The sequence below is a fragment of the Canis lupus genome, chromosome 2, assembly GCF_003254725.2.
Source record: "Canis lupus dingo isolate Sandy chromosome 2, ASM325472v2, whole genome shotgun sequence".
NCBI classification, from domain to species: Eukaryota; Metazoa; Chordata; class Mammalia; order Carnivora; family Canidae; genus Canis; species Canis lupus.
In genome coordinates, this window is record NC_064244.1 from 23,772,706 (window position 1) to 23,785,295 (window position 12,590).

The 12,590-nt window shown below is 45.0% G+C and overlaps 1 protein-coding gene across 13 annotated transcripts in view; it reads right to left on the reverse strand.

Annotated features, from left to right (window-relative positions):
• The window catches only part of CELF2 (CUGBP Elav-like family member 2), an 815,728-nt gene that overhangs the window by 217,935 nt on the left and 585,203 nt on the right, over positions 1-12,590 (reverse strand). The window lies entirely within an intron of this gene.

Genomic DNA, 12,590 nt, shown 5'->3' on the forward strand with positions numbered 1-12,590 from the left:
CTCAGCAGTTTAGCACCTGCCTTTGGCCCAGGGTGCGATCCTGGAGTCCCGGGATCGAGTCCCACGTCAGGCTCCCAGCATGGAGCCTGCTTCTTCCTCCTCCTGTGTCTCTGCTTCTCTTTCTCTCTCTCATAAATCAATCAATCAATCAATCAATCAATCAATCAATCTTTTAAAAAAAATACCATTCCATTAATGCCACATACTAGTATCTCATCAAAGGATTTCAAATCACTTCCAAATGTCAGATCCCACTGTAGAGACAGACAAGAGTGGAAACCGGAGAACTCATACTAAAGGTTCCACGGTGTGGTTATCTTCTGATCCGCCTGGCCCTCTCTCAACACGCTTGCTAAAAATCCATGTCGTTGTGCCATTTTGAACAGGGAGATACGGTAAAATGTATGCTCTACTACCTTCCCCAAGGGCCTTGGGCCTTATTACTCTTGGCCATGGGGCCAAACTCAGGGCTACAGGATGAGGTGCTGACGGTCAGGCTGGCACACCAGATGAGACTCTTCCTTTGGCCTGTTTGACTCTGCTATTCTACAAGTGGCCTTTTTGGGGGGCACTGTTGAGGATGGAGAATGACCTTGGAGAACACCATAAAGATCACACACACTGGCTGCTGCTTTATGGCCTTCCTCCCTCGGCTAACAGCAGACTCAAGAGACCAAGCCTCCCTCCTTCTCTCTGGTCTCTGATGCTCCGCCTCAGGATGCCACCTCCAATGGAAGTTCTTCTGCTTCTACTTCATGAATTAACATATTTACAAACCCAGCAGTGTCCAGACAGACCAAGCAAAGCCATCACGACGTAGGCGCCTGGACAGGGTCTGGCTGACGTTTAGGCAAAAGATGGGGCAAAGCACACGGGACAGGGTGGCTGAAAACATAATTCTTTCTGTTCCACAACATTTTTTTTCTGTTCCATTCAGAGATAGAAAGCGCCTCTCACATGGAGAAATATATTTTTGTAACACTTCTAAAAACAATGCATCAGCAAAGAAATAACATTAATCTTTCTTGTTTTTTAAGATTTCATTTATTTGAGAGAGAGAGTGCAAGGCACACAAACAGGGGGTGGGGCAGAGGGAGAAGCAGACTCCCCACTGAGCAGGGAGCCAGATGCAGGGCTGGATCCCAGGACCCTGAGATCATGACCTGAGCTAAAGGCAGACGTTTAACCGACTGAGCCACCCAGGGGCCCTGATTTTTCTGAGACATCTATCAAAATACAAAAGCATCAAGATGACAATCTAGGTAGTTTTAGATTGGCTGGATTTCCACGTACTTCCTAGACTCATACCAATAATTCACCTTTGCCAGGAAGGAAGGGAGGGAGGGAGAGGCAGTGAGGAAGGAGGAAGAGAGACAGAGGGGGGAAAAAGAACAGCAGAAAAATACAAAACATCTGCACCCGTTAGTTATGAAAAATAGCAAGCCTGAAGAGCAAAAAATTTGATCACTAAACGAAATCACTAGAAACTCATAAAACTGACAAACCAAAGGAGAAAGTGAGGCTGAAAACCAACCTCCTCTAACCCCAAAGAGGGAGGCAGCCAGTGGTAATGTTGAGAACATGGGCTGCTCTGGAGCACACCTGGGTCACAGCCCTGCGGCTGCCACGTGCCCGCAGGGGACTCTGATCACACTAAATTTCAGATTCTTCATGTAAAAATGAGAGTAGGAAGCAGGTTATATTTAAAGGTGCCTTCAGCTTTAAAGTTCTAGATAGAAACTCGAGCCCATATGCTAGGTATGTGAGGGCCTAAGGGTTCCTGGTACCTCGGACGCCCAGGTGTGTCAGCTGTTCGAGAAACTTCGGAATCAGGGTCCTATCAACAGATCCATGTGTATGTGGCAATTCATCATAAGACTGAGCAACACCAATTAGTGGGAAATAGATGGGTTATTTAGGAGACGGTGTTGGAAAAACTAGCTTTCTATAGAGAGAAGATGTTGGATCGATATGTCCCTGCCATAAAAACAAAACAAATCCCCACAAAGCTCCCCTCCAAATGCCGTCAAGGTGTAGAGGTGAAGTACAACCATAAACCCAACACGAAGAACAACGGGAAAGTATTCTTGATAACTGGGGATGAAGAAGGATTTCTTAAGCATGATGTTTTTCTAAGTCACAAAGGAATACAGTGATGGGCCTGACCTCAACCAAAGATCCCAGACAACACTGATAGAAGATAGCTGACACTTCTAAAAATGGACCAAAGATGAACATCTAGACTATAGAGGAGATCCACAAGAAAAAAGAGAGAAAAATTTGCATAAAATATGAACAAGTGGTGAAGTGTATAAAGAGAAGTTCGAGCTCACGAGCATTCAGAGAAATGTTCATTTAAACGGACAAGGATGCAGCCAGCATCGGCTATGCAAGGGCAAATCCAAGGGAGCCGCATGATGGGAGGACGGGCTGGCTCAGGCACTCCCGTGAGCAGTCCTCTGAGTTTGCGGAGGTGAAGGGTGCTTGTGGCCCATGGTCCCGAGAGCACGACCCCCACAGGCCCGCCCACAAAGCCAGACGAGGACACGCATGTGCACGCCAGCACCACGGCAGGGTTTCTGTGGATGGCACAGCACGCGGTACCCACGAGGAAGGAAGAAGATGCACACTCAGCAACATGAGCAGCCCTAAAACTGACTGGAAGGAAATAAAAAAAGGAACCAGAATCTAGATCATCGCCTGTGTAGATTGCAAAATTCACCCGTGCAAGTGTGTGTTTCCCAAGGATACACATGCATCCAGAGCCACGTTTACTGTGGGATGCCGGTGACCTCTGAAGGGCATGGGAATGGGGCCAGGAGCTGGGTGGGGAGAGAGATGCAGGGCCTGATGGTGGTGACATGCCCTCCCCTGGCTCTGGACACCTGACCGGGTAGGGGGCGGGGGAGCCGGCTGGAGGCCCATGCACTCGGCTCGCCCCAAGACTGGAGTGTGGACAGGATTAGGGCCTGGGAAGCCAAAGCGCTGGACTGCAAGACGTTAGAAGAGGATTCATCAGAGGGCTTGAGATACTTGAACTTCTAGAAACACACACGTTTGCTAAAAATCACAGCCTGGCGTCCCATCGGTAAGGTCGGGGAGTGGGGGTGAATGGGTGATGGGCACTGAGGGGGGCACTTGACGGGATGAGCACTGGGTGTTATTCTGTATGTTGGCAAATTGAACACCAATAAAAAATAAATTTATTATTAAAAAAAATAAAATAAACTTATTGGCAATCTCATAAAAAAAAAAAAGTACGGATCAAACGTTGATACATATTCATCGGGGACTTGGGATTGTCGTAGGCGCAGATTCAAACTTGCTCCTGACGGGCCGCAACTCCCACCGTCCTGACAGCCCCGCTCCCTAAGCTCCCAAATCTGTAGGATTTACTGTAGGAGTCACATGAGGACCTAGAACACTTCCCGTGGGGGTGAAACAGGGATAAAGAGGAAAGGCTTATTTTCAAGAACAAAGGTCACCGGCCGGTGGACCATGGGTCAAATCCTGCTTAAATGATGCTACCGAATTAGCTGCCAACATTTACATTTTGCATTAAGAACAGATTCCTGGTTTGTGCAGAGAACTGGAGAAATCCAGGACAATGGGCCCGCGAGCAGGTGTGCGCCCCCAGGTGTGCAACAGCCCCCCCACCTGCCTGCAGTGCCCTCAGGGCTGCACGGGCGGCGGTGCTGGTGATGCTGCTGCTGCCAGTTACTCAGCACTGGACATGACAGGTGGCCACGCAGCCTGGAGCCACAGAGGAAGCTGGTTGTTGGAGCGGAGCAGGTCACTAATGAAAACGATGTAAGTCTTAGCTTCAAACAAGCGCAGGCCCATTTCAAGTGGGACATCTGGAAGGGCTTTACTCCCTCCGGAATGCACCAGAATTAGCAGAGGAAATGGGGCAGGGAAAGGAAAGCAGTCTGGTTCTCCTGTGTTTGGAAGATATTCAAGCAGATGGGGTTCCATAAAGACCTCTTGGCAGGGAGGTGAGAGCAAGCCTGGACGGAGCAGATGCCTGCGTGCCAGCTATCCTGGTCCCCAGAGGGCCAGTACCCCCTTCACGGTAAATGTCACTACAAACCCTGGTTCCCTGCTCAGCTATTAGCACTGTCCATCAAGAGGACGAAAGCACCAGCAGTGACTGCTTTGCCCCATGTACAGCGCTCATGGCTTAATTTATATATTAATTTTCTCACTCTTGCTTAACACACCTCCTTCAGACATCCTGCGGATGCTGGATCCTCATCCCTGTTACAGAAGTTGTATGGAAATGAAGGGTGGGGGAAAAAAAAAGAAATGAAGGGTGGGTTACGTTCTAAGATTAATAATACAAGTGTTGAGATGAATTTAAATGTCCTTTTTTTTTTTGCTTCATTCTGTCTTTAAAGTGGCTAGTAACTGCCTCAAATGACCAGGGCATACGTTGTATGGTGCACATAGGCATGGACAAGGACGTAATGTCAATTCTTTGCAATGGAAAGCCCTGGTACCAGTAGCAAATGTTCTATCAGAAGACTGGAATCACTACTCATATATGTTTTGTTCTGATTTGTGTTCCATCAGAGACCATGGTTAAGTGAACACACTTTAGTCAGGGAACAGTGAGAGCTGTGAAGAAATCTTAAAGGTAGAAGCTAGCACGTCACTGGAGTGTGATGCCGCCCTGAGTAGTCTACGGGTAAGTGGAGGCAGGCAGGTGCTCCAACCTGGGTGGCGACTGGGCAGGGGTAGGTGCTTGGCCCCGGGGCGGAGGTGTTCACAAGGCGCTTGAAGAGGAGGCCAGTGCGAGGAGCAGGAGTGGGAAACGGACGTCCTGACACAGATAATGAGAGAGGAAGAGGAGGTTTAGTGGGAGCTGGGACAATGAACAGAACATCAATGAGGTTACGGACTCAGCCAGGTACGCGGGTGCCCCGAAAGGAAACAAAGAGTTGACCCGTAGCAGGTAGCTGAAAAACACAACTGGATGCCAGAAAAGGCCAGGGGCTGAGGAGGCATTCAGGGGTCACCGGTGTTCTGGAAATCAATGGAGTCATGGCTGACTCACCCCAGCAGCAGCTCACACTTGTTCTCTGCGCCAGCAACTGCTGCAGATGTACCATCACACAACCTCCGTGACACCCCTTGGAGAAGGGACCTCATCATTCCACTCCACTGACGAGGAGGGGGGGACTTCAAGAAGCAAAACAGCTGATGCAAGGTCATGCCTAGGAAGCTGCAAAGCCAGATACCAACCCAGAGAGCCGGGCGCTGGAATCCCTGCCCTTAATCGCTAATGAGGACCATAAAAAAGAGGACTTAATTTTTCACCCAGTGAAACTGTGGAGGATGTCTTGATCTATTTGCCATCACATAACCCAGCTGGATGTGTGTTTGGATCACTGTTTTAATTCTGCCAATTATGAAATCAGAAGATTGGAAAGAAGATACGGGGCCCACTGCTTTTAGGCGACCAGGGTGTTCATTCTTTCACTGTGGATCTTCAGAGAAGGCGATCATGCACCTGTAAGGAGCAGTCTGCCCCAGGGTCTCACGTCCCACATTCCTCACCAGGTCTCCTGTGTCTGCCACATGTCAGGGCGCCAGGCTACACACCAAGTGCATACGCTGGTGTGAAAGCTTGGAACGTCCCATGGTTGCCCCTGATTCCTGTACCTACCAACTCCACAGAGCATTATGAGAACACGAACTATAGCTTGTTCCTAATGATTTTTTCTCCTTATTGCATTTAGTGGACTTTCTTTCTTAGTTCAAGGGTACTTTGGTTTTTTGTTCTAGAGTATTTCTTCTCTCTCACTATTCCGGGGAAATACATTCAGTTCACAAAATAAACCTCACCAGAACATTCTGTATGTGTTTCTTGAAACTTGAAGCCCAGGTCTGTTTTTTTATTCTTTTTATTTATTTTTTTTTATGTGAAGGTTATAGAACTTGATCATCTGAAAGAGGATTATAATAGTTTATAGCACATGGAAAAATACAAGCAAGTAAGTTAGAAATAGTAGTAGAAAAAGACTCTAAAAATCCCTTTCCTCCAAGTGCATGGAATTAATTGTTTATCATGATGCAACTTATGGTACATTAATTGTAGCATGATGGGAAAACCGTCAACACTAGTGACAATCAGATTAGTGCTGGAGATAAAAGGTGAAGAGCAACGTCCCGGTGTCAGTTCATATTTCCTTGTCTAAGTATTTCTTGTGCTTTTCTGAGTGAAAACAGAAAGACCCACCATAAACAGCATTACTAGGACTTCTCACATTTCAGAATCGGATAAATGTAGGAGTTATTCAATTTTGCTTCATCTAATTTTAAAATATCCAATAATTTATCCTTCTGATCTTAATAACACTGTATCTTGGTATGGTTTTTACATTGATCTCTGGAACTGCCAAACTACATGCATGTGTGAATTTACCCATTGGTTATTATCCATTTATTGGATGTTTATTAGGCTTCTACTAAGGACCAGTTACTGGAACCTACAATTTTGAATACAAATGAATACGTACCAGGACAAGGTTTAATTTAATGAGTCAAGTGCTTTGCAAAGTTTATAGAGGTAATTATGAAGGCCCTCTGAGAGTTACATGCTATGATCCCCATTTTACAGACAAGAAAAATGAGGTTCAGGGAGGTCAAATAAACTGTCACTGTTTCTGTTGAAATTAGGGTTTCAAGCTCAGGTTTTGGTAGTTTAAAATCCTGTGCCCTAAAAAAAAGCACTAGGCTCTATTGTCTCTTGTAAAAGATTAAAATGAATAAAAAATGTATTCAACTATATACTTATGGAAAATAGATAAGAGGAAAAAAATGTAGCCCTGAATGTATAGGAAGCCATCACACAAATGTTACACCTGAGTTGAGTCTTAAAAGACGAGAAACTCAAAGATGGAAGCACACCGTGGGCTTGGCTGTGAGAGGGCAGACCGTTCCTCAAATACCAGTAAGTGGTCTTGGGCAGCTGGGCGATGAGCGTATACAAGCTGCTAACTAAAAAGCTGGAACAAAGCAAGTTGGAACCAAATGGTGAGACGAGTCTGGAAATGCTAAGCAGTTGAGATTTCAGCCAGGGGCCAAGGGAGGTGCTAAAGAAATTCAAATAGGGAATGATGTGCCTGGGTTCTAGAAAAATCCGTGACTTGAATATCGAGGCAGGGAGGGTGACCCCAAAGAGAATAATCTTCCAGCGGGTGGGGTGAGGGTCTGTTCATGCATAGTGAAGAAAAGGTGACTAGGTTTTAAAAAGGCATTTAGTATGAAAACCCAGGATTGAGAGTTCTGTGAGCTGTGGTCGAGGAAGGGAGAAGATGTTAAGCAGGATTTTGATGCGCTGTTTGGGTGAGTTTTTTAAGGCTTCTGCAGACAAATTAGAGGAGGAGTTAGGGATTCCATTTTACATGGAATGAGGCTGCCTGTGGGACATACGGAGGTTTCCAGCAGAAAATTTTGCAAAATTCAAGAAAAAAAAAAAAAGTGGGGCTTGAGATAAGGATTTGGAAGTCGGTGTAGTATGGGTGATGTTTAAAGCCACAAGCATGGCTGAACTTGGCACTTGCAGGACAGCTGGGCTCAGAGTTTCAGGGACAAACACCACATCCCCACCCTCCAAGTTAGAAGCCACATCTGCTTCTGATGCCAGAACAGAAGCCCATGTCTTTTAAAATCTGAGAACTCTTTCATGTAATTAAGCCTCAGTAAGACAGAGTTTAACTTCCAAAAGAATCGATAGCACGGACGTTTGTTCCATATTTAGCTAGGGCAGAAACTGTTTACATAGGGAAAGTAAAGTTACTTTGTGAACTGAGAATTGCTTAGATATTTTAATTTTCTTTCTTACCTCATGCCCCAAAAAACAACCAGTTAATGCCTTTTTCTTTCAATCGATGATTTTAAAACCGGCATATTAGGGAAAGTATCTTGCCATCTATTGAAGATCTATTTTTACCATGGACTGAGAAGCTTAAGTAAACAACAATGGCTATTTTTGTAAAATTATTTCTGCTTATGCAATGGATTCACTGGATTATAGTCTAACGGCGAGTGTCAAACTCTGCAACTTTGCAACCTCAGTGTGGTAAAGAAAAGGGAGAGGGGACGTTCTCGCCCTACACCGTAGCTCAATCAAGAGCTCTGCCATTATAATTAGTTCAATAAAGGGCCCCACTGCTTCTATGTGGAGGAAAATACACTTTTAAAAATACATTTATTATATCTGGACTATAACTTTATTATGGGAGTTCAATGTGTTCTCCCAGGAAACAGCTTTAAACCAGAATACGTCAGCAAATAATGATATTTTCCCGTCATTATCCAAATTGTCAACAAAAGGAAAGATCATTATGATCCCATATAAAAGAGAAAGAATGGAGCAATAAACTAGATACATTTCCCACAGGATGATATTAAAGCAGAATTATTCCAGGCAAGGGACAGACGATCCTGGGTAGGTAGAGGTTGGAAGTTTTTCTGTTGTCAGAGAGGTGAAAATATATACCCGTCAGCCAGTCAGAAAGGGCAAATCTTTGCTGCTTAGAAAGCACAGATGATTTTCTATGAGGAAATTTAGGCTATGCTCCAGTTCAGAGAGAAAGCCACATGTGTGATTGTCTAGTTTTTGCTTCTCTGACTTTGAAATGCCCTCCTGCCTTGGGTTCTAGGATGTACACCGTCCTGAGACTTTCCCTTCTCAGGCTGCTCCTCCTCTGTCTCCGGTGCTGGCTTATTTTCTAGCAGCTGAGAAGTTAAGCTGTTAAATTCCATCAGTCACACGCATGGCTGAAATCATTCCTGTCTACACAGCCACACTTTGTATCTCCACCCTGGCTCGTCCCTTGTAGTCCAGACCTGTGCATCCAATTCCCTATTGGACATGTCCACTTGGGTGTCTCGAAGTCCTGCGGCTCATTCCACAAAGCTAACATGCAGCACTCCTGATCATTCTCTCCCAACCCTGGCTCCCTCCCAGGGACTAGCTTTCCACTTGACCACCATAGTGTCTCCTCAAGGACTTGAGAAGCGCTGGGCCATCACTTATGCCTCTCTCCCTCTCTCACCCTCCAAATATAATCCATCACAATGTCCCATTGATTTCCCCTCTCCATGTCTCCCAAGGTTCAGAAACAAAGTGCTTTAGAAACAATCAAGGTGGGATCCCTGGGTGGCACAGCGGTTTGGCGCCTGCATTTGGCCGCGCGATCCTGGAGACCCGGGATCGAATCCCATGTTGGGCTCCCGGTGCATGGAGCCTGCTTCTCCCTCTGCCTGTGTCTCTGCCTCTCTCTCTCTCTCTCTCTCTGTGTGTGTGACTATCATAAATAAAAAAAAAAAAAGAAAGAAAGAAAAAAGAAACAATCAAGGTCTCAAAATCTAGATGGCACCAAAGGTATTTATTTAGTGGATAAAGTAACTTCTTGGCAAGCTCTTTTGACATTTTGTCATCTGCATTTTAATGTAGGTTTTGTTTCACCACATCAAATCTTTCATTCCATAAACGAGAAGAAAACCAGGCAGCTGGTATATGAGATCTCTCAGTATTATAAACACAGAAGGAGAGGTAGCTTTTCCTGCCTCTCCCGACCTATATGTTCACTGAGTTTGAACATACCTGAATGCTAGCCACTTCTCTGCTTTGAAAATGTCTCATAATACAAAAAATGCTATGAATCCTCTTTCTGGACAGGAACACGTACATTATTATATTCATGGACTTAGATGTAATAATGTTCAGCTGGTGGTTGGGGGAGGTGAAGAACAGAAGATGGGGTGTCATTTTTTCTTTCAGGTGCAAGAATGAATTTCATGAACTTCCAAGGGTTCCTTTTCCATTTCCTAGAGAATACAATCCACCTATATTTATTAGGAATGTTTAGAAGGCCCTGCACAAAGAAGGCCCCGTGTCACTTGTAAAGAATATGTTCACTTTCTAGGACTGGAAAAGGAGAGAGAAGCATTTTGACAGTTAATGGCATCCTCGGCTAATAATCCCCAGCACCACCCTGTTGGCCCTGAGTGATTACTCATGATAAGTATAAATTGCGTTTCTGATCATCAGGGATGGTTATGCAATACATACTGAAATCAGAATTCTATCATTTAAAATGGTAGCAACCTCCCACTTTATAAGAAAGATGGTAATTTACACAGCAGTGAACAGAAATAAGATATTCCATGAAGAAAAGCCAAATATATGGGGGTAATAACATAGGAATGTGTTGAGCTGAGAAATAATTTTACGTGATCATGAGTCACAGTGACCATAAAACTTTGGTCAAATTTAACGGATTACATTGGTGTTAATGCCATCACTACTCAACCAAAAGCAGAAATAGAAGAAAGACCTAGAACTCCATGTGCAGGCGCTAGTCTTCTTTTTAATCCGGCTCTGAAATGTGTTTGTCTTAGGCAGAAACCTAGTAAAACGCCAATGAAGAGGAAAAAAACAAAATCGACCCCAAGATAATTTTAAATGAGAAATAAAATCTGGAAGGAAGCCATGCCAGAATTTATTGAAAAACAGATTTTTCTCCTTCAAAAATGTTATTAAAAAAATACGAATGTTTTTGTGACTTATTGCCAAGTTTATTTTATAGGCTCTCTGCTACTCAGATGTACCATACTGTACAATGTGATGGATGGGGGCTATTAATCATTTTTACTGAAGAGCAGAACAGCCCATGCTACGCACTACTATTAAAAAGGTGAGGTATTCTGAGAGTACATTCATTTCCTCATAAAGTCACACGTCACATATCCCCTGGATTTTCAAATAGTTCCTTCCGACGGACTCACATACTCCGCCAGTCCTGAAAGATGGGCTGGCTGGTGGGAAAGAGCTGTCGGGTTGCCCCAGGAGGACAGTCCTAATTCTCTGGCCAAATCTCTACCTGAAGGTCTCCCTGTGCTTTGGGCAGTACAACCTTATTTGTATTTCTGTCTGTTATCTGCATTTTAAGTCAAACACGGTTTTACATATTTTCTTACATTGCTTCCCAGCTTGGGGAAGGCCTGGAGCGTGCATGGGCGCCTGTCCACTCTCAGCCCTGGCCGGCTGCCCGGGGGGTGTTACCCCTGCAGGCAGAGTCCAGGGTTGGTCCAAGCAGCTTCCCCACTGTGGTCAGCCCCGCAGCTAGTCACACTGAAGAAGGACTGGGAGAGGCCGTCCACAGATAGGAAGATCGGAGACACTACTGAGTGGGGTCTTAATTATTGTTGCAGAGAAAAATAATACACTCATTACACATATCTGTACATATCACAGGTTCCCTGTCTTAGAGTTTTAAAAAATGAGAGCGAGCCCATGATAACTGCTTCCTCTCTCCGGGGACAGTCTACGATTTCACAGGCTACCATCTCTTTTCCCACATTTGCTTACTTTTTTTCCCCCTCCCCTTCCCACTAAGTCCTCCTTTTTTGAAGCTAGCATCTTCATCTCTCTCCAGCACACCACGGGCTGAGCTGACATCCAGGTTCTGCTGCCCTGGGGGGTGAATGTGCAGAGCAAAAGGGAGAAGCAAGCACCTCTCTCCACCTGCTAAGGCTTGTACACCTGAGTCTACTGCTCTGGGCTGAACCAGATCTAAAGGCACACTGGATCCTGACCCTTCACTTATAGAAAGAAGAAGAAATGGCTCCTGAGGGCCTGTCTCTGTCCACAGCAAAGAGCATTCTATTGACCAGTATCTTTATCCCAGTCCTGCCTGGTCCATTCAATACAACATGTCTGGGTGCATAAAAACCACCACCACCACCACCAACAAAAACCAGTTCACTATTCAAAAAAACAAAACTCTCAATCTTTAAATCTTTACTCACTGTCTGGCTTTCTTTGAATAATCATCCTGAATCTGCTTTTCTGGTTAGTGTCAGGGAACAACATGTCATTTACTGGTGAGGCCTCATCACCTCTGATGAGTGGTCACTGCCTGTCAGATTTTAACACCTGAAGCACAATCACAGAAGTGCAACACCCAGCCTTACATGACTTATCATGTTAGAATTTCATGTGGTTGGGGGCAAGATGGGTCATATTCCAGAAGGCCAGCACTTGGAGACGATACCGACCTAGGACCAATCCAGGAAGGCCTTGATTACATTACAGGGGACTGTAATGGCAGAGTTTATCAGTTGATGAGAGAGACCCAGCGGTTGGGGATGTTCCTAGCAGGTTAGCATAGAATTAGAAATAGAAAACCCCAGAGAAACTCAGGTCCCAGCAGGATCCTAAAAACAGGAATGGAAGAACAGGTCATGGTACGTGCAGGCGTTGGTCACAAGGAAACGATATAAAGATTCAGATTCTAGAACCAAGGCAGAAGATCTAAAGCATATAGTAAAGGTGGCTTGCGACCGATCTCCTGAATGCTGGACTCCTTCAAATCCCCTGGTCCTAGAGTTTAGGGTAGAGTGGAAGCCTATTATATTGGGAGGCAAGTGTTTTTCGGTTAAAGAATAGAACCAAGCAGATCATTTTATTGGGTATTTTAATCTTCCCAGGCCAGATTTCCATCTCCCAGCCATCTCTCTTACCCTACACTCCCCTATTCATAAATTGACTTTAAAACCTTTCTGATCTTTCTTCA